A 22989-nucleotide genomic window follows, 5' to 3' on the forward strand; every position below is an offset into this window, starting at 1 on the left:
CACCATTAAGGGTTTTCCTTTTTCTCATATAATGCGAATTGCATTTTTGTAACAGACGATCTCTGCTTTCACTTCTTTCAACCAGTCCATACCGATTATCACATCAAAACTCCCTAACTCTACTGGTATCAAATCAATCTTAAATGTTTCGCTAACCAATTTAATTTTTCGATTTCGACATATATTATCTGCTGAAATTAATTTACCATTTGCTAATTCGAGTAAAAATTTACTATCCAAAGGCGTCAATGGACAACTTAATTTAGCACAAAAATCTCTACTCATATAGCTTCTATCCGCACCCGAATCAAATAAAACGTAAGCAGATTTATTGTCAATAAGAAACGTACCCGTAACAAGCTCCGGGTCTTCCTGTGCCTCTGCCGCATTAATATTGAAAACTCTTCTGCGGCCTTGTCCATTCGTGTTCTCCTGGTTCGGGCAATTTCTAATAATGTGGCCCGGTTTTCCACATTTATAACAAACTACATTGGCATAACTTGCTCCGACACTACTTGCTCCGCCATTACTCGTTCCGACACCATTTGTTCCTTTCGTTCTATTAACCCCTGGTCCGTAGATCTCACACTTCGCCGCGATATGACCATTTCTTTTACACTTATTGCAAAATTTGGTGCAGAACCCCGAGTGATACTTTTCACACCTTTGGCATAGCTGCTTCTGATTGTTGTTGTTGTTGCGGTTATTATTGTTGTTGGGATGATTGTTGTAGTTGCTGTTGCTGCTGTTGTTGTTGTTGTTGTTGTTGTTGTTGTTGGGCCGTTTGTTGTAGTTGCGATTGATGTTGCGATTGTTGGGATAATTGTTGCGATTATTGTTGTAATTGCTGTTGTTGTTGTATTGGTGATTCTTATCACCGTTTTCCTCCCACTTTCTTTTGACTTGCTTCACATTGGCCTCTTCAGCAGTCTGTTCTTTAATTCTTTCTTCAATCTAGTTCACTAGTTTGTGAGCCATTCTACATGCCTGTTGTATAGAGGCGGGCTCGTGTGAACTTATATCTTCTTGGATTCTTTCCGGTAATCCTTTCACAAATGCGTCGATCTTCTCTTCCTCATCTTCGAATGCTCCCGGACACAATAGGCACAATTCTGTGAATCATCTTTCGTACGTGGTAATATCAAATCCTTGGGTTCGTAACCCTCTAAGTTCTGTCTTGAGCTTATTGACCTCGGTTCTGGGACGGTACTTCTCGTTCATCAAGTGCTTGAATGCTGACCACGGTAGTGCATACGCATCGTCTTGTCCCACTTGCTCTAGATAGGTATTCCACCATGTTAACGCAGAACCTGTGAAGGTATGCGTAGCGTACTTCACTTTTTCCTCTTCAGTACACTTACTTATGGCAAACACCGATTCAACCTTCTCGGTCCACCGTTTCAATCCGATCGGTCCTTCGGTTCCATCAAATTCCAAAGGTTTGCAGGCAGTGAATTCTTTGTAGGTGCATCCTACACGATTTCCTGTACTGCTAGATCCAAGGTTATTGTTGGTATGTAGCGCAGCCTGTACTGCGGCTATGTTTGAAGCTAGAAAATTACGGAATTCCTCTTCATTCATATTCACGGTGTGTCGAGTAGTCGGTGCCATTTCCTTCAAAATAGTCAAATGGAACAAGTTAATCATACAGAATATTAAGAGTAGTTAATAGTATTTCGTAGCATAATATGAACTCATTTATAAAAGCTTTTTCTTCATATTAGCATTTTATAAGTTTAAATTCGGGTAGTACCTACCCGTTAAGTTCATACATAGTAGCTAATATACAATTCAACTACTACAATTCTATATGAAAAACTGATTATAATAATATTTCACGTTCAAACTTTTATACAATATTTTACAAACTTACAATACCGCTTATTTTACATAAAGCATGAAATATAGCACACAATAACTTTGATACAAGATAGTTGTGAAGATAATTCTAGCTAGTACACAATTCGTTCAGCAAAGGCAATAAAGACACGTAATTCATACGTCCAGAAACAAGTCATGCATTCTGGTTTTACTAGGACTACTTCCCATCCTTGGTCTTGTGGAACATAACCGTTATGGCCGTTGATAATACAGCGTGTTGTAACGTCGTCAAAGGGACGAGGGTTACGTAATGTCCAACAGTCCCGTAACAATCTAAAAACCTCATTTCTTACCCCAATTACCGACTCTGTCACTTGTGGAAACGTTTTGTTTAATAGTTGTAGCCCGATGTTCTTGTTCTCACTTTGGTGAGAAGCGAACATTACTAATCCGTAAGCATAACATGCTTCTTTATGTTGCATGTTAGCCGCTTTTTCTAAATCACGAAGTCCAATATTCGGATATATTGAGTCAAAATAATTTCTTAACCCATTGCGTAAAATAGCATTTGGGTTCCCCGCAATATATGCGTCAAAGTAAACACATCGTAACTTATGGGTTTCCCAATGTGATATCCCCCATCTTTCAAACGAAAGTCTCTTATAAACCAAGACATTCTTGGAACGTTCTTCGAATGTCTTACAAACTGATCTCGCCTTAAATAGTTGTGCCGAGGAATTCTGGCCGACTCTAGACAAGATTTCATCAATCATGTCTCCGGGTAGGTCTCTTAAAATATTGGGTTGTCTATCCATTTTGTGTTTTTAAACTGTAAAATAGACAAGAGTTAGATTCATAAAAAAATACTTATTAATACAAGCAATTTTTACATATATCATAAAGCATAAGAACACTATATTACATATATTACACCACACGAATACAACTATCTTATTCCGACTCGCTCATTTCTTCTTCTTCGGTTTTGGTTCGTTTTGCCAAGTTTCTAGGGATATATGATGTTCCCCTAATACGAGCTGTCGTTGTCCACATTGGTTTAGAAAAACCTGGTGGTTTAGAGGTTCCCGGGTCATTGTTACAACTTAAGGACTTCGGGGGTTGACGATACATATAAAGTTCATCGGGGTTAGAATTAGATTTCTCTATTTTTATGCCCTTTCCCTTATTATTTTCTTTTGCCTTTTTAAATTCAGTTGGGGTAATTTCTATAACATCATTGGAATTCTCGTCGGAATCCGATTCATCGGAGAATTGGTAATCCTCCCAATATTTTGCTTCCTTGGCGGAAACACCATTGACCATAATTAACCTTGGTCGGTTGGTTGAGGATTCTCTTTTACTTAACCGTTTTATTATTTCCCCCACCGGTTCCGATTCTTCTTCCGGTTCCGATTCTTCTTCCGGTTCCGACTCTTCTTCCGGTTCCTCTTCGGGAACTTGTGAATCAGTCCACGAATCATTCCAATTTACATTTGACTCTTAATTATTATTAGGTGAGTCAATGGGACTTGTTCTAGAGGTAGACATCTATCACATAATATCAAACACATTAAGAGATTAATATATCACATAATATTCATATGTTAAAAATATATAGTTTCCAACAAAAATGTTAAGCAATCATTTTTAAAGAAAACACGGTCGAAGTCCAGAATCACTAATGCATCCTAACAAACTCGATAAGACACACTAATGCAAATTTTCTGGTTCTCTAAGACCAACGCTCGGATACCAACTGAAATGTCCCGTTCTTATTGATTAAAAACGTTCCATATTAATTGATTTCGTTGCGAGGTTTTGACCTCTATATGAGACGTTTTTCAAAGACTGCATTCATTTTTAAAACAAACCATAACCTTTATTTCATAGATAAAGGTTTTAAAAAGCTTTACGTAGATTATCAAATAATGATAATCTAAAATATCCTGTTTACACACGACCATTACATAATGGTTTACAATACAAATATGTTACAACAAAATAAGTTTCTTGAATGCAGTTTTTACACAATATCATACAAGCATGGACTCCAAATCTCGTCCTTATTTAAGTATGCTACAGCGGAAGCTCTTAATAATCACCTGAGAATAAACATGCTTAAAACGTCAACAAAAATGTTGGTGAGTTATAGGTTTAACCTATATATATCAAATCATAATAATAGACCACAAGATTTCATATTTCAATACACATCCCATACATAGAGATAAAAATCATTCATATGGTGAACACCTGGTAACCGACATTAACAAGATGCATATATAAGAATATCCCCATCATTCCGGGACACCCTTCGGATATGATATAAATTTCGAAGTACTAAAGCATCCAGTACTTTGGATGGGGTTTGTTAGACCCAATAGATCTATCTTTAGGATTCGCGTCAATTAGGGTGTCTGTTCCCTAATTCTTAGATTACCAGACTTAATAAAAAGGGGCATATTCGATTTCGATAATTCAACCATAGAATGTAGTTTCACGTACTTGTGTCTATTTTGTAAATCATTTATAAAACCTGCATGTATTCTCATCCCAAAAATATTAGATTTTAAAAGTGGGACTATAACTCACTTTCACAGATTTTTACTTCGTCGAGAAGTAAGACTTGGCCACTGGTTGATTCACGAACCTATAACAATATATACATATATATCAAAGTATGTTCAAAATATATTTACAACACTTTTAATATATTTTGATGTTTTAAGTTTATTAAGTCAGCTGTCCTCGTTAGTAACCTACAACTAGTTGTCCACAGTTAGATGTACATAAATAAATCGATAAATATTATCTTGAATCAATCCACGACCCAGTGTATACGTATCTCAGTATTGATCACAACTCAAACTATATATATTTTGGAATCAACCTTAACCCTGTATAGCTAACACCAACATTCACATATAGAGTGTCTATGGTTGTTCCGAAATATATATAGATGTGTCGACATGATAGGTCAAAACATTGTATACGTGTCTATGGTATCTCAAGATTACATAATATACAATACAAGTTGATTAAGTTATGGTTGGAATAGATTTGTTACCAATTTTCACGTAGCTAAAATGAGAAAAATTATCCAATCTTGTTTTACCCATAACTTCTTCATTTTAAATCCGTTTTGAGTGAATCAAATTGATATGGTTTCATATTGAACTCTATTTTATGAATCTAAACAGAAAAGTATAGGTTTATAGTCGGAAAAATAAGTTACAAGTCGTTTTTGTAAAGGTAGTCATTTCAGTCGAAAGAACGACGTCTAGATGACCATTTTAGAAAACATACTTCCACTTTGAGTTTAACCATAATTTTTGGATATAGTTTCATGTTCATAATAAAAATAATTTTCTCAGAATAACAACTTTTAAATCAAATTTTATCATAGTTTTTAATTAACTAACCCAAAACCGCCCGCGGTGTTACTACGACGGCGTAAATCCGGTTTTACGGTGTTTTTCGTGTTTCCAGGTTTTAAATCATTAAGTTAGCATATCATATAGATATAGAACATGTGTTTAGTTGATTTTAAAAGTCAAGTTAGAAGGATTAACTTTTGTTTGCGAACAAGTTTAGAATTAACTAAACTTTGTTCTAGTGATTACAAGTTTAAACCTTCGAATAAGATAGCTTTATATGTATGAATCGAATGATGTTATGAACATCATTACTACCTTAAGTTCCTTGGATAAACCTACTGGAAAAGAGAAAAATGGATCTAGCTTCAACGGATCCTTGGATGGCTCGAAGTTCTTGAAGCAGAATCATGACACGAAAACAAGTTCAAGTAAGATCATCACTTGAAATAAGATTGTTATAGTTATAGAAATTGAACCAAAGTTTGAATATGATTATTAACTTGTATTATAATGATAACCTACTGTAAGAAACAAAGATTTCTTGAGGTTGGATGATCACCTTACAAGATTGGAAGTGAGCTAGCAAACTTGAAAGTATTCTTGATTTTATGTAACTAGAACTTGTAGAATATATGAAGAACACTTAGAACTTGAAGATAGAACTTGAGAGAGATCAATTAGATGAAGAAAATTGAAGAATGAAAGTGTTTGTAGGTGTTTTTGGTCGTTGGTGTATGGATTAGATATAAAGGATATGTAATTTTGTTTTCATGTAAATAAGTCATGAATGATTACTCATATTTTTGTAATTTTATGAGATATTTCATGCTAGTTGCCAAATGATGGTTCCCACATGTGTTAGGTGACTCACATGGGCTGCTAAGAGCTGATCATTGGAGTGTATATACCAATAGTACATACATCTAAAAGCTGTGTATTGTACGAGTATGAATACGGGTGCATACGAGTAGAATTGTTGATGAAACTGAATGAGGATGTAATTGTAAGCATTTTTGTTAAGTAGAAGTATTTTGATAAGTGTCTTGAAGTCTTTCAAAAGTGTATGAATACATATTAAAACACTACATGTATATACATTTTAACTGAGTCGTTAAGTCATCGTTAGTCGTTACATGTAAATGTTGTTTTGAAACCTTTAGGTTAATGATCTTGTTGAATGTTGTTAACCCATTGTTTATTATAACAAATGAGATGTTAAATTGTTATATTATCATGATATTATGATATATAATATATCTCATTATGATGTATATACAGTTAAATGTCGTTACAACGATAATCGTTACATATATGTCTCGTTTCGAAATCATTAAGTTAGTAGTCTTATTTTTACATATGTATTTCATTGTTAATACACTTAATAATATATTTACTTATCATTTAACATAATTAACCAAGTGTATCAATATCTTAATATGATTCATATGTACCTAGTAAGACGTTGTTATAACGATAATCGTTATATATATCGTTTTCGAGTTTCTTAAATTAATAGTCTCATTTTTATGTATATAACTCATTGTTAAAATACCTAATGAGATACATACTTATAATAAAAACATGTTAACTATATATATAACCATATATATGTCATCGTATAGTTTTTATAAGTTTTAACGTTCGTGAATCACCGGTCAACTTGGGTGGTCAATTGTCTATATGAAACACATTTCAATTAATCAAGTCTTAACAAGTTTGATTGCTTAACATGTTAGAAACATTTAATCATGTAAATATCAATCTCAATTAATATATATAAACATGGAAAAGTTCGGGTCACTACAGTACCTACCCGTTAAATAAATTTCGTCCCGAAATTTTAAGCTGTTGAAGGTGTTGACGAATCTTCTGGAAATAGATGCGGGTATTTCTTCTTCATCTGATCTTCACGCTCCCAGGTGAACTCGGGTCCTCTACGAGCATTCCATCGAGCCTTAACAATTGGTATCTTGTTTTGCTTAAGTCTTTTAACCTCACGATCCATTATTTTGACGGGTTCTTCGATGAATTGAAGTTTTTCGTTGATTTGGATTTCATCTAACGGAATAGTGAGATCTTCTTTAGCAAAACATTTCTTCAAATTCGAGACGTGGAAAGTGTTATGTACAGCCGCGAGTTGTTGAGGTAACTCAAGTCGGTAAGCTACTGGTCCGACACGATCAATAATCTTGAATGGTCTAATATACCTTGGATTTAATTTCCCTCGTTTACCAAATCGAACAACGCCTTTCCAAGGTGCAACTTTAAGCATGACCATCTCTCCAATTTCAAATTCTATATCTTTTCTTTTAATGTCAGCGTAGCTCTTTTGTCGACTTTGGGCGGTTTTCAACCGTTGTTGAATTTGGATGATCTTCTCGGTAGTTTCTTGTATAATCTCCGGACCCGTAATCTGTCTATCCCCCACTTCACTCCAACAAATCGGAGACCTGCACTTTCTACCATAAAGTGCTTCAAACGGTGCCATCTCAATGCTTGAATGGTAGCTGTTGTTGTAGGAAAATTCTGCTAACGGTAGATGTCGATCCCAACTGTTTCCGAAATCAATAACACATGCTCGTAGCATGTCTTCAAGCGTTTGTATCGTCCTTTCACTCTGCCCATCAGTTTATGGATGATAGGCAGTACTCATGTCTAGACGAGTTCCTAATGCTTGCTGTAATGTCTGCCAGAATCTTGAAATAAATCTGCCATCCCTATCAGAGATAATAGAGATTGGTATTCCATGTCTGGATACGACTTCCTTCAAATACAGTCGTGCTAACTTCTCCATCTTGTCATCTTCTCTTATTGGCAGGAAGTGTGCTGATTTGGTGAGACGATCAACTATTACCCAAATAGTATCAAAACCACTTGCAGTCCTTGGAAATTTAGTGATGAAATCCATGGTAATGTTTTCCCATTTCCATTCTGGGATTTCGGGTTGTTGAAGTAGACCTGATGGTTTCTGATGCTCAGCTTTGACCTTAGAACACGTCAAACATTCTCCTACGTATTTAGCAACATCGGCTTTCATACCCGGCCACCAAAAATGTTTCTTGAGATCCTTGTACATCTTCCCCATTCCAGGATGTATTGAGTATCTGATTTTATGAGCTTCTCTAAGTACCATTTCTCTCATATCTCCAAATTTTGGTACCCAAATCCTTTCAGCCCTATACCGGGTTCCGTCTTCCCGAATATTAAGATGCTTCTCCGATCCTTTGGGTATTTCATCCTTTAAATTTCCCTCTTTTAAAACTCCTTGTTGCGCCTCCTTTATTTGAGTAGTAAGGTTATTATGAATCATTATATTCATAGATTTTACTCGAATGGGTTCTCTATCCTTCCTGCTCAAGGCATCGGCTACCACATTTGCCTTCCCCGGGTGGTAACGAATCTCAAAGTCGTAATCATTCAACAATTCAATCCACCTACGCTGCCTCATATTCAGTTGTTTCTGATTAAATATGTGTTGAAGACTTTTGTGGTCGGTATATATAATACTTTTGACCCCATATAAGTAGTGCCTCCAAGTCTTTAATGCAAAAACAACCGCGCCTAATTCCAAATCATGCGTCGTATAATTTTGCTCGTGAATCTTCAATTGTCTAGAGGCATAAGCAATCACCTTCGTTCGTTGCATTAATACACAACCGAGACCTTGCTTTGATGCGTCACAATAAATCACAAAATCATCATTCCCTTCAGGCAATGACAATATAGGTGCCGTAGTTAGCTTTTTCTTCAATAACTGAAACGCTTTCTCTTGTTCATCCTTCCATTCAAATTTCTTCCCTTTATGCGTTAATGCAGTCAAGGGTTTTGCTATTCTGGAAAAGTCTTGGATGAACCTTCTGTAGTAACCAGCTAGTCCTAAAAACTGGCGTATGTGTTTCGGAGTTTTCGGGGTTTCCCACTTTTCAACAGTTTCTATCTTTGCCGGATCCACCTTAATACCTTCTTTGTTCACTATGTGACCGAGGAATTGAACTTCTTCCAACCAAAATGCACACTTTGAAAACTTAGCGTACAATTTTTCCTTCCTCAATACTTCTAACACCTTTCTCAAATGTTCACCGTGTTCTTGGTCATTCTTTGAGTAAATAAGTATGTCATCAATGAAAACAATGACAAACTTGTCAAGGTATGGTCCACACACTCGGTTCATAAGGTCCATGAACACAGCTGGTGCATTAGTTAAACCAAACGGCATGACCATAAACTCGTAATGACCGTAACGTGTTCTGAAAGCAGTCTTTGGAATATCATCTTCTTTCACCCGCATTTGATGATACCCGGAACGTAAGTCAATCTTTGAATAAACAGACGAGCCTTGTAGTTGATCAAATAAGTCGTCGATTCTCGGTAGTGGGTAGCGGTTCTTGATGGTAAGTTTGTTCAACTCTCGATAGTCGATACACAACCTGAATGTACCATCTTTTTTCTTGACAAACAAAACAGGAGCTCCCCACGGTGAGGTGCTTGGTCGAATGAAACCACGCTCTAAAAGTTCTTGTAATTGGCTTTGCAGTTCTTTCATCTCGCTGGGTGCGAGTCTGTAAGGAGCACGAGCTATTGGTGCAGCTCCTGGTACAAGATCTATTTGAAATTCAACGGATCGATGTGGGGGTAATCCCGGTAATTCTTTCGGAAATACATCGGGAAATTCTTTTGCAATGGGAACATCATTGATGCTCTTTTCTTCAGTTTGTACTTTCTCGACGTGTGCTAGAACAGCATAGCAACCTTTTCTTATTAGTTTTTGTGCCTTCAAATTACTAATAAGATGTAGCTTCGTGTTGCCCTTTTCTCCGTACACCATTAAGGGTTTTCCTTTTTCTCGTATAATACGAATTGCATTTTTGTAACAGACAATCTCTGCTTTCACTTCTTTCAACCAGTCCATACCGATTATCACATCAAAACTCCCTAACTCTACTGGTATCAAATCAATCTTAAATGTTTCGCTAACCAGTTTAATTTCTCGATTTCGACATATATTATCTGCTGAAATTAATTTACCATTTGCTAATTCGAGTAAAAATTTACTATCCAAAGGCGTCAATGGACAACTTAATTTAGCACAAAAATCTCTACTCATATAGTTTCTATCTGCACCCGAATCAAATAAAACGTAAGCAGATTTATTGTCAATAAGAAACGTACCCGTAACAAGCTCCGGGTCTTCCTGTGCCTCTGCCGCATTAATATTGAAAACTCTTTCGCGGCCTTGTCCATTCGTGTTCTCCTGGTTCGGGCAATTTCTAATAATGTGGCCCGGTTTTCCACATTTATAACAAACTACATTGGCATAACTTGCTCCGACACTACTTGCTCCGCCATTACTCGTTCCGACACCATTTGTTCCTTTCGTTCTATTAACCCCTGGTCCGTAGATCTCACACTTCGCCGCGCTATGACCATTTCTTTTACACTTATTGCAAAATTTGGTGCAGAACCCCGAGTGATACTTTTCACACCTTTGGCATAGCTGCTTCTGATTGTTGTTGTTGTTGCGGTTATTATTGTTGTTGGGATGATTGTTGTAGTTGCTGTTGCTGTTGTTGTTGTTGTTGTTGTTGTTGTTGTTGGGCCGTTTGTTGTAGTTGCGATTGATGTTGCGATTGTTGGGATAATTGTTGCGATTATTGTTGTAATTGCTGTTGTTGTTGTATTGGTGATTCTTATCACCGTTTTCCTCCCACTTTCTTTTGACTTGCTTCACATTGGCCTCTTCAGCAGTCTATTCTTTAATTCTTTCTTCAATCTAGTTCTCTAGTTTGTGAGCCATTCTACATGCCTGTTGTATAGAGGCGGGCTCGTGTGAACTTATATCTTCTTGGATTCTTTCCGGTAATCCTTTCACAAATGCGTCGATCTTCTCTTCCTCATCTTCGAATGCTCACGGACACAATAGGCACAATTCTGTGAATCGTCTTTCGTACGTGGTAATATCAAATCCTTGGGTTCGTAACCCTCTAAGTTCTGTCTTGAGCTTATTGACCTCGGTTCTGGGACGTTACTTCTCGTTCATCAAGTGCTTGAATGCTGACCACGGTAGTGCATACACATCGTCTTGTCCCACTTGCTCTAGATAGGTATTCCACCATGTTAATGCAGAACCTGTGAAGGTATGCGTAGCGTACTTCACTTTGTCCTCTTCAGTACACTTACTTATGGCAAACACCGATTCGACCTTCTCGGTCCACCGTTTCAATCCGATCGGTCCTTCGGTTCCATCAAATTCCAAAGGTTTGCAGGCAGTGAATTCTTTGTAGGTGCATCCTACACGATTTCCTGTACTACTAGATCCAAGGTTATTGTTGGTATGTAGCGCAGCCTGTACTGCGGCTATGTTTGAAGCTAGAAAAGTACGGAATTCCTCTTCATTCATATTCACGGTGTGTCGAGTAGTCGGTGCCATTTCCTTCAAAATAGTCAAATGGAACAAGTTAATCATACAGAATATTAAGAGTAGTTAATAGTATTTTGTAGCATAATATGAACTCATTTATAAAAGCTTTTTCTTCATATTAGCGTTTTATAAGTTTAAATTCGGGTAGTACCTACCCGTTAAGTTCATACTTAGTAGCTAATATACAATTCAACTACTACAATTCTATATGAAAAACTGATTATAATAATATTTCGCGTTCAAACTTTTATACAATATTTTACAAACTTACAATACCGCTTATTTTACATAAAGCATGAAATATAGCACACAATAACTTTGATACAAGATAGTTGTGAAGATAATTCTAGCTAGTACACAAGTCGTTCAGCAAAGGCAATAAAGACACGTAATTCATACGTCCAGAAACAAGTCATGCATTCTGGTTTTACTAGGACTACTTCCCATCCTTGGTCTTGTGGAACATAACTGTTATGGCCGTTGATAATACAGCGTGTTGTAACGTCGTCAAAGGGACGAGGGTTACGTAATGTCCAACAGTCCCGTAACAATCTAAAAACCTCATTTCTTACCCCAATTACCGACTCTGTCACTTGTGGAAACGTTTTGTTTAATAGTTGTAGCTCGATGTTCTTGTTCTCACTTTGGTGAGAAGCGAACATTACTAATCCGTAAGCATAACATGCTTCTTTATGTTGCATGTTAGTCGCTTTTTCTAAATCACGAAGTCCAATATTCGGATATATTGAGTCAAAATAATTTCTTAACCCGTTGCGTAAAATAGCATTTGGGTTCCCCGCAATATATGCGTCAAAGTAAACACATCGTAACTTATGGGTTTCCCAATGTGATATCCCCCATCTTTCAAACGAAAGTCTCTTATAAACCAAGACATTCTTGGAACGTTCTTCGAATGTCTTACAAACTGATCTCGCCTTAAATAGTTGTGCCGAGGAATTCTGGCCGACTCTAGACAAGATTTCATCAATCATGTCTTCGGGTAGGTCTCTTAAAATATTGGGTTGTCTATCCATTTTGTGTTTTTAAACTGTAAAATAGACAAGAGTTAGATTCATAAAAAAAATACTTATTAATACAAGCAATTTTTACATATATCATAAAGCATAAGAACACTATATTACATATATTACACCACACGAATACAACTATCTTATTCCGACTCGCTCGTTTCTTCTTCTTCGGTTTTGGTTCGTTTTGCCAAGTTTCTAGGGATATATGATGTTCCCCTAATACGAGCTGTCGTTGTCCACATTGGTTTAGAAAAACCTGGTGGTTTAGAGGTTCCCGGGTCATTGTTACAACTTAAGGACTTCGGGGGTTGACGATACATATAAAGTTCATCGGGGTTAGAATTAGATTTCTCTATTTTTATGCCCTTTCCCTTATTATTTTCTTTTGCCTTTTTAAATTCAGTTGGGGTAATTTCTATAACATCATTGGAATTCTCGTCGAAATCTGATTCATCGGAGAATTGGTAATCCTCCCAATATTTTGCTTCCTTGGCGGAAACACCATTGACCATAATTAACCTTGGTCGGTTGGTTGATGATTCTCTTTTACTTAACCGTTTTATTATTTCCCCCACCGGTTCCGATTCTTCTTCCGGTTCCGATTCTTCTTCCGGTTCTGATTCTTCTTCCGGTTCCGACTCTTCTTCCGGTTCCTTTTCGGGAACTTGTGAATCAGTCCACGAATCATTCCAATTTACATTTGACTCTTAATTATTATTAGGTGAGTCAATGGGACTTGTTCTAGAGGTAGACATCTATCACATAATATCAAACACATTAAGAGATTAATATATCACATAATATTCATATGTTAAAAATATATAGTTTCCAACAAAAATGTTAAGCAATCATTTTTAAAGAAAACACGGTCGAAGTCCAGAATCACTAATGCATCCTAACAAACTCGATAAGACACACTAATGCAAATTTTCTGGTTCTCTAAGACCAACGCTCGGATGCCAACTGAAATGTCCCGTTCTTATTGATTAAAAACGTTCCATATTAATTGATTTCGTTTCGAGGTTTTAACCTCTATATGAGACATTTTTCAAAGACTGCATTCATTTTTAAAACAAACCATAACCTTTATTTCATAGATAAAGGTTTTAAAAAGCTTTACGTAGATTATCAAATAATGATAATCTAAAATATCCTGTTTACACACGACCATTACATAATGGTTTACAATACAAATATGTTACAACAAAATAAGTTTCTTGAATGCAGTTTTTACACAATATCATACAAGCATGGACTCCAAATCTCGTCCTTATTTAAGTATGCTACAGCGGAAGCTCTTAATAATCACCTGAGAATAAACATGCTTAAAACGTCAACAAAAATGTTGGTGAGTTATAGGTTTAACCTATATATATCAAATCATAATAATAGACCACAAGATTTCATATTTCAATACACATCCCATACATAGAGATAAAAATCTTTCATATGGTGAACACCTGGTAACCGACATTAACAAGATGCATATATAAGAATATCCCCATCATTCCGGGACACCCTTCGGATATGATATAAATTTCAAAGTACTAAAGTATCCAGTACTTTGGATGGGGTTTGTTAGGCCCAATAGATCTATCTTTAGGATTCGCGTCAATTAGGGTGTCTGTTCCCTAATTCTTAGATTACCAGACTTAATAAAAAGGGGCATATTCGATTTCGATAATTCAACCATAGAATGTAGTTTCACGTACTTGTGTCTATTTTGTAAATCATTTATAAAACCTGCATGTATTCTCATCCCAAAAATATTAGATTTTAAAAGTGGGACTATAACTCACTTTCACAGATTTTTACTTCGTCGGGAAGTAAGACTTGGCCACTGGTTGATTCACGAACCTATAACAATATATACATATATATCAAAGTATGTTCAAAATATATTTACAACACTTTTAATATATTTTGATGTTTTAAGTTTATTAAGTCAGCTGTCCTCGTTAGTAACCTACAACTAGTTGTCCACAGTTAGATGTACATAAATAAATAGATAAATATTATCTTGAATCAATCCACGACCCAGTGTATACGTATCTCAGTATTGATCACAACTCAAACTATATATATTTTGGAATCAACCTTAACCCTGTATAGCTAACTCCAACATTCACATATAGAGTGTCTATGGTTGTTCCGAAATATATATAGATGTGTCGACATGATAGGTCGAAACATTGTATACGTGTCTATGGTATCTCAAGATTACATAATATACAATACAAGTTGATTAAGTTATGGTTGGAATAGATTTGTTATCAATTTTCACGTAGCTAAAATGAGAAAAATTATCCAATCTTGTTTTACCCATAAATTCTTCATTTTAAATCCGTTTTGAGTGAATCAAATTGCTATGGTTTCATATTGAACTCTATTTTATGAATCTAAACAGAAAAGTATAGGTTTATAGTCGGAAAAATAAGTTACAAGTCGTTTTTGTAAAGGTAGTCATTTCAGTCGAAAGAACGACGTCTAGATGACCATTTTAGAAAACATACTTCCACTTTGAGTTTAACCATAATTTTTGGATATAGTTTCATGTTCATAATAAAAATCATTTTCTCAGAATAACAACTTTTAAATCAAATTTTATCATAGTTTTTAATTAACTAACCCAAAACAGCCCGCGGTGTTACTACGACGGCGTAAATCCGGTTTTACGGTGTTTTTCGTGTTTCCAGGTTTTAAATCATTAAGTTAGCATATAATATAGATATAGAACATGTGTTTAGTTGATTTTAAAAGTCAAGTTAGAAGGATTAACTTTTGTTTGCGAACAAGTTTAGAATTAACTAAACTTTGTTCTAGTGATTACAAGTTTAAACCTTCGAATAAGATAGCTTTATATGTATGAATCGAATGATGTTATGAACATCATTACTACCTTAAGTTCCTTGGATAAACCTACTGGAAAATAGAAAAATGGATCTAGCTTCAACGGATCCTTGGATGGCTCGAAGTTCTTGAAGCAGAATCATGACACGAAAACAAGTTCAAGTAAGATCATCACTTGAAATAAGATTGTTATAGTTATAGAAATTGAACCAAAGTTTGAATATGATTATTACCTTGTATTAGAATGATAACCTACTGTAAGAAACAAAGATTTCTTGAGGTTGGATGATCACCTTACAAGATTGGAAGTGAGCTAGCAAACTTGAAAGTATTCTTGATTTTATGTAACTAGAACTTGCAGAATATATGAAGAACACTTAGAACTTGAAGATAGAACTTGAGAGAGATCAATTAGATGAAGAAAATTGAAGAATGAAAGTGTTTGTAGGTGTTTTTGGTCGTTGGTGTATGGATTAGATATAAAGGATATGTAATTTTGTTTTCATGTAAATAAGTCATGAATGATTACTCATATTTTTGTAATTTTATGAGATATTTCATGCTAGTTGCCAAATGATGGTTCCCACATGTGTTAGGTGACTCACATGGGCTGCTAAGAGCTGATCATTGGAGTGTATATACCAATAGTACATACATCTAAAAGCTGTGTATTGTACGAGTACGAATACGGGTGCATACGAGTAGAATTGTTGATGAAACTGAACGAGGATGTAATTGTAAGCATTTTTGTTAAGTAGAAGTATTTTGATAAGTGTCTTGAAGTCTTTCAAAAGTGTATGAATACATATTAAAACACTACATGTATATACATTTTAACTGAGTCGTTAAGTCATAGTTAGTCGTTACATGTAAATGTTGTTTTGAAACCTTTAGGTTAATGATCTTGTTGAATGTTGTTAACCCATTGTTTATTATAACAAATGAGATGTTAAATTGTTATATTATCATGATATTATGATATATAATATATCTCAGTATGATGTATATACAGTTAAATGTCGTTACAACGATAATCGTTACATATATGTCTCGTTTCGAAATCATTAAGCTAGTAGTCTTATTTTTACATATGTATTTCATTGTTAATACACTTAATAATATATTTACTTATCATTTAACATAATTAACCAAGTGTATCAATATCTTAATATGATTCATATGTACCTAGTAAGACGTTGTTATAACGATAATCGTTATATATATCGTTTTCGAGTTTCTTAAATTAATAGTCTCATTTTTATGTATATAAATCATTGTTAAAATACCTAATGAGATACATACTTATAATAAAAATATGTTAACTATATATATAACCATATATATGTCATCGTATAGTTTTTACAAGTTTTAACGTTCGTGAATCACCGGTCAACTTGGGTGGTCAATTGTCTATATGAAACACATTTCAATTAATCAAGTCTTAACAAGTTTGATTGCTTAACATGTTAGAAACATTTAATCATGTAAATATCAATCTCAATTAATATATATAAACATGGAAAAGTTCGGGTCACTACATGATGTGTAACAAGATTCCAAGTCTTCCTAAACTAACTAGTTGCATGTTAAATGGTATTTACAAGTTCCAAGAGTGGGCTAAAGGTTCATTAATAAATGTAGGGTGGGCTTATAAGCCCAAGTTCAAGAGTCCATTAGCTTAAAACAAGCCCAAGTTCCAATTATAACAAGTTAAGCCAAATAAAGCCCAAGTAACTAACTAATAGCCTTAGTTAATTAAAATGATTAATAAATTTAATCATGAATGTAAATAATATCTAAAAATATTATTCGTGAAAGTTCCGGGTGTCACAAAGACGTTTCGGGCCCTTAAAAGTCAAGTACGGGCAATCATGGCAACATGTAAATGTAATAACGTACATTCGTTTAAACACGCGTATTAATAATAGTAATTATTAATAAATAAATGTTGGAAATTCCAGGGTCGTTACATTACCCACCTGTTAAAGAAAATTTCGTCCCGAAATTTAAGCTGAGGTAGATGGAGGAGTCGGGAAAAGGTGAGGATACTTTCACATCATTTGATCCTCTCGTTCCCAAGTAAACTCAGGTCCTCGTTTGGCATTCCATCGTACCCGTACAATCGGAATCTTGTTGCGTTTCAAAGTTTTGATCTCACGATCCATAATTTCAACAGGTTCTTCCATAAAGTGGAGTTTGTTGTCAATAGTAAGTTCTTCCAATGGTATGATAAGTTCGGGTGCAGCAAGACACTTCTTCAAGTTCGATACATGGAAGGTAGGATGAACTGAGCTCAATTGTGCTGGTAGATCTAAACGGTATGCAACTGGTCCAACACGTTCCAAGATCTCGAAAGGACCAATGTATCGTGGGTTCAACTTTCCACGTTTTCCAAAACGGATCACACCTTTCCAAGGTGCAACCTTCAACATTACACGATCACCAACATTAAATTCAAAGTCCTTACGTTTAAGATCGGCATAACTCTTTTGACGATCACGGGCAGTCTGAAGTCTAGCTTGGATCTGAGCAATCTTCTACGTGGTTTCGTGGACTACCTCGGGTCTGGTGATTTGCTTTTCGCCTACTTCGGCCCAACAAATAGGAGATCGGCACTTACAGCCATACAATGCTTCAAAAGGTGCAGCATTAATGCTAGAGTGATAACTGTTGTTGTACGAGAATTCGGCGAGTGGCAAATGCCTTTCCCAGGCCTTTCCAAAATCAATGACACATGCACGCAGCATGTCTTCCAAGGTTTGAATCGTTCGCTCACTTTGCCCATCAGTCTGAGGATGATAAGCAGTACTCATGTCGAGACGAGTTCCCATGGCTTCTTGCAAAGAACGCCAAAATCTAGATGTAAAACGGGGATCGCGATCGGAGATGATTGATAAAGGTACACCGTGTTGTGATACAACCTCCTTAATGTATAATTGAGCAAGTCTCTCCATTGTATCCGTTTCCTTCATCGCCAGGAAGTGTGCAGATTTGGTAAGGCGGTCAACAATAACCCAAATAGTATCGTATCCGCCCACCGTCTTCGGCAGCTTAGTAATGAAATCCATTGTGATCCTTTCCCACTTCCATTGTGGGATTTCCGGCTGTTGAAGTAACCCATAAGGTCTCTGATGTTCGGCCTTAACTTTCGAACAAGTCAAACACTTCCCAACATAAGTTGCAACATCCTTCTTAAGATTCGGCCACCAATACTGTTCTTTAAGGTTGTGGTACATTTTTCCTGCTCCAGGATGAATCGAATATCTCGACTTGTGTGCTTCATCAAGTATCAGGTTCCGTAGATCTCCATAAAGAGGTACCCAAATTCTTCCGGCATAACATCGGAGTCCAGACTCCCTAACCTCGAATCGAGAGACAAGTATGTTCAAATGTTCGTGAGATATGTTCTCCTCTTTGAGAGCCTCATCTTGGGCTACTCTGATCTGGCTGTTGAGGTTCGAATGGATGGTGATGTTCAGAGCCCTAACACGGAGAGGTGCCGTCCTCTCCTTTCGGCTTAAAGCGTCAGCTACAACATTGGCCTTGCCAGGGTGATAACGGAGTTCACAATCGTAGTCGTTGAGCGTCTCGATCCATCGACGCTGTCTCATATTCAGTTGCTTCTGATCAAAGATGTGCTGGAGACTCTTGTGATCGGTGAAGATAGTGCTCTTAGTTCCGTACAAATAATGTCTCCACAATTTGAGCACAAAGACAACGGCTCCAAGTTCAAGATCATTTGTAGTGTAGTTCCGCTCGTGAATCTTCAATTGGCGGGAGGCATAGGCAATAACCTTTGATCGTTGCATCAGTACACAACCAAAACCACTCTTCGATGCATCACAATAAACAACAAAGTCGTCACTGCCTTCAGGAAGTGATAGGATAGGTGCGGAGGTTAACTTCTTCTTCAAAGTTTGAAATGCTGATTCGTGTGCGGGTTCCCAAATGAACTTCTTGCCCTTGTGAGTCAGCGCGGTCAAAGGACGCGCAATCAGAGAAAATCCTTCGATGAATCTTCGATAATAACCGGCGAGACCTAGGAATTGGAGAATATGCGTCGGAGTAGTGGGGGTCTCCCACTTGCTGATGGCTTCAATCTTGGCGGGATCAACTTTGATACCCTGGTCGCTTACAACATGTGAAAGGACCCGTCCTAATCCATCTGGACGAAGTCACCAACATCTGGTTCCATTGCGATGATCGACTCTATATAATGTCTTTAAAATGAGCAAATGCACAGCGGAATGTTTCTTTCGTACCTGCGAATAAACATGCTTTCAAGTGTCAACCAAAAGGTTGGTGAGTTCATTAGTTTACATAAATAATCATTTCATAATTTTAATAGACCACAAGATTTTATATTTCCATTTCTCGTAAACATACGTCCCATACATAGAGACAAAAATATCATTCATATGGATTGAACACCTGGTAACCGACATTCACAATATACATATAAGAATATCCCCATCATTCCGGGATCCTCCTTTGGACATGATATAAATTTCGAAGTACTAAAGCATCCGGTACTTTGGATGGGGCTTGTTGGGCCCGATAGATCTATCTTTAGAGTTCGCGTCAATTAGGGTGTCTGTTCCCTAATTCTTAGATTACCAGACTATATAAAAAGGGGCATATTCGATTTCGATAATTCAACCATAGAATGTAGTTTCAGGTACTTGTGTCTATTTTGTAAATCATTTATAAAAATTGCGCATGTATTCTCAGCCCAAAAATATAAAGGGTAAAAAGGCAAATGAAACTCACGCATATAAATATTGTAAAACAGTTAATAAAGCATTTGCATGTATTCTCAGCCCAAAAACGTAAAGAGTAAAAGGGATCAAATGAAACTCACAGTATTGTATTTTGTAGTAAAAATACATATGACTATATTGAACAATGCAGGGTTGGCCTCGGATTCACGAACCTATATCATGTTTATATATTAAAACATATAATTAACATGTAGTAATAATCAAACTAGTTTATGTATATTACTTTACTTTTTATTTATTAATTAATATGTTTATCATTTCAAAGGTTATATATATATTTATTTTGTATTTTAATACTTATACATATAGTTATACTAATACGTATATATCTATATAATTAGCATTATATTGTTAAATCATAAATTTGTTATATGTAAATATTTATGTAACAATGTTATTAAGTTTAATATATAATGTATATGTAATATTAATATTGTTATAGTATATGTAATAAATATATTTTTATATACAAAATATTTATTTGTTAAAATAATAGTTTTGAAATAATGATTTATTAATAATAATAATAATAATAACTTTATTAATAATGATAATACTAATAATAAAAATGATGTTGTTAATAATAATACTTATGTTAATAATAATAATAATCTTAATAATATTCCTAATACTTAATGATAATACTTAGTAATAACAATAATGATAATAATATTTATTTGTGCTAATGATGGTAACAATAAAATTAACTTATCCCTAATAATAATAATAATAATAATAATAATAATAATAATAATAATAATAATAATAAAAATGGAAATTCTACCTCAAGTAAATCGGTTTAAAAAAAAATGGCACTAGCTGGGCTCGAACCCGCGACCTCTCGTTACCCGCAAACACCCCAAGACCACTCCTCTGCCCAACTATTTCTGTTATAACCCAACTTTTATTTCTTTTATACTGTTTTCGATTTCCTTCTTCTTCTTCCTACTATAATCGACCAAAACCAAATTAATCCTACAATCAATGAATTAGATTCTTCAATATAATTAGGACTAATCACTAAACTTTATTTGTATTAAAAGAAAACAAAAAGAAACGGAAATTTAAAGAAAAAAAAAACTGCTGCTGCAGTTTGTTCTTGAGCCAGACAAAAGAAAAAAAATAAACTCTAATTTTGATAATTAAGCGCTTTCAGACCATAGTTCCTATATGAATTAGTTAGTAAATCGTTCATGTAAACTCTTTGATTCATCAATTGATCCTGACTCTTAAACAAAAATTCAAATTTCATGATAAACCAAACCTTTGACTTTTTTTTAAACTCGATTTTGACTTAGAAATTAAGAACCAATTTGAGAAATTAAAGCTTCAAAATTTGCAGATAGTTTCCTTAAAAGGTTCCTAACACGACTGTAATTATAGAATTTGAAAACTAAAACGAATTCGATTTATGGTTGAAAAGATATGCATACAGAATGTCGAGTCTGTTTCCCTTCAGCTTCTGTTTTCCTGCTCTCATTGTAGTAGGTGGATTTTATTGATTGATTGGTTGTTGGTTTATGAAAGATCGTGATAGTAAACAAAGGACGATCGATTGTTTTATGGTGGGGAATGGCTCGACAACAGGAATCAAGCAGAAAGGGAAAAACAACCAGAAAAAAATAAAATACCAAAAGCAGATAACGACTGATTCAATTAATTTGGATCTGATTCCTTAATTTATATTTATATTTATATTAATATTAATAATTAATAATTAATAACTATATTAATAATAATAATTATTATAAAAATAAATAATAATGATAACGATACAAATAATAATAAAATGTAGTATTTTGTAATGAATATTCATAATAATAGCACTAATAATACTTATATTAATAATTATAATAATAATAGATAATAATAATGATATAAAAGAAATTGTACTAATATTATTAATGATACTACTTAATAATAATAATATCTAATCATAGTACTAATATTATACATGTTACATGTTTCAACTTTATTTAATAATACAATTATTAATATTAATGAAAGTAATAATAATAATATTGATATAACAATTTCTATATATCAAATCTCATATATATATATATATATATATATATATATATATATATATATATATATATATATATATATATATATATATATATATATATATATATATATATATATATATATATATATATACATATTTACTTATACACACTTGTTCGTGAATCGTCGGGCATAGTCAAGGGTTAAATAGATATATGAAATAGTTCAAAACTTGTGAGACTCAATACTACATAATTTGCTTATCATGTCAAAACTATATAAAGGTTAAGTTTAAATTTGGTCGAAAATTTCCGGGTCGTCACAGTACCTACCCGTTAAAGAAATTTCGTCCCGAAATTTGAGTGAGGTCGTCATGGCTAACAATAAAAATGTTTTCATGACGAATATGAGTTGATAATTAGAGTTTTATCATTATTGATTAATATAGATAAAACTTTTCGATCATGTAAAGCGTACGAGTGAAGCTATCACAAAAGATTGAGATAGAGATTTAACTTTTGACGTAGTCATGGTGGATTTTCGGAATTTAAGGGATTTTAAGAAAATCTTCGTAATAAGATTTGTTTCTTCGGGATTTATGGAAATTAAGATCTCTATAATTAAATGTGATCATCTGTCTCGATTGCCTTGTCTGGTATCTCCTCTATAAATGAACTTCTTCCGTTCCATTACTTTCATCA

The sequence above is a fragment of the Rutidosis leptorrhynchoides genome, chromosome 8, assembly GCF_046630445.1.
Source record: "Rutidosis leptorrhynchoides isolate AG116_Rl617_1_P2 chromosome 8, CSIRO_AGI_Rlap_v1, whole genome shotgun sequence".
Lineage (NCBI taxonomy): Eukaryota > Viridiplantae > Streptophyta > Magnoliopsida > Asterales > Asteraceae > Rutidosis > Rutidosis leptorrhynchoides.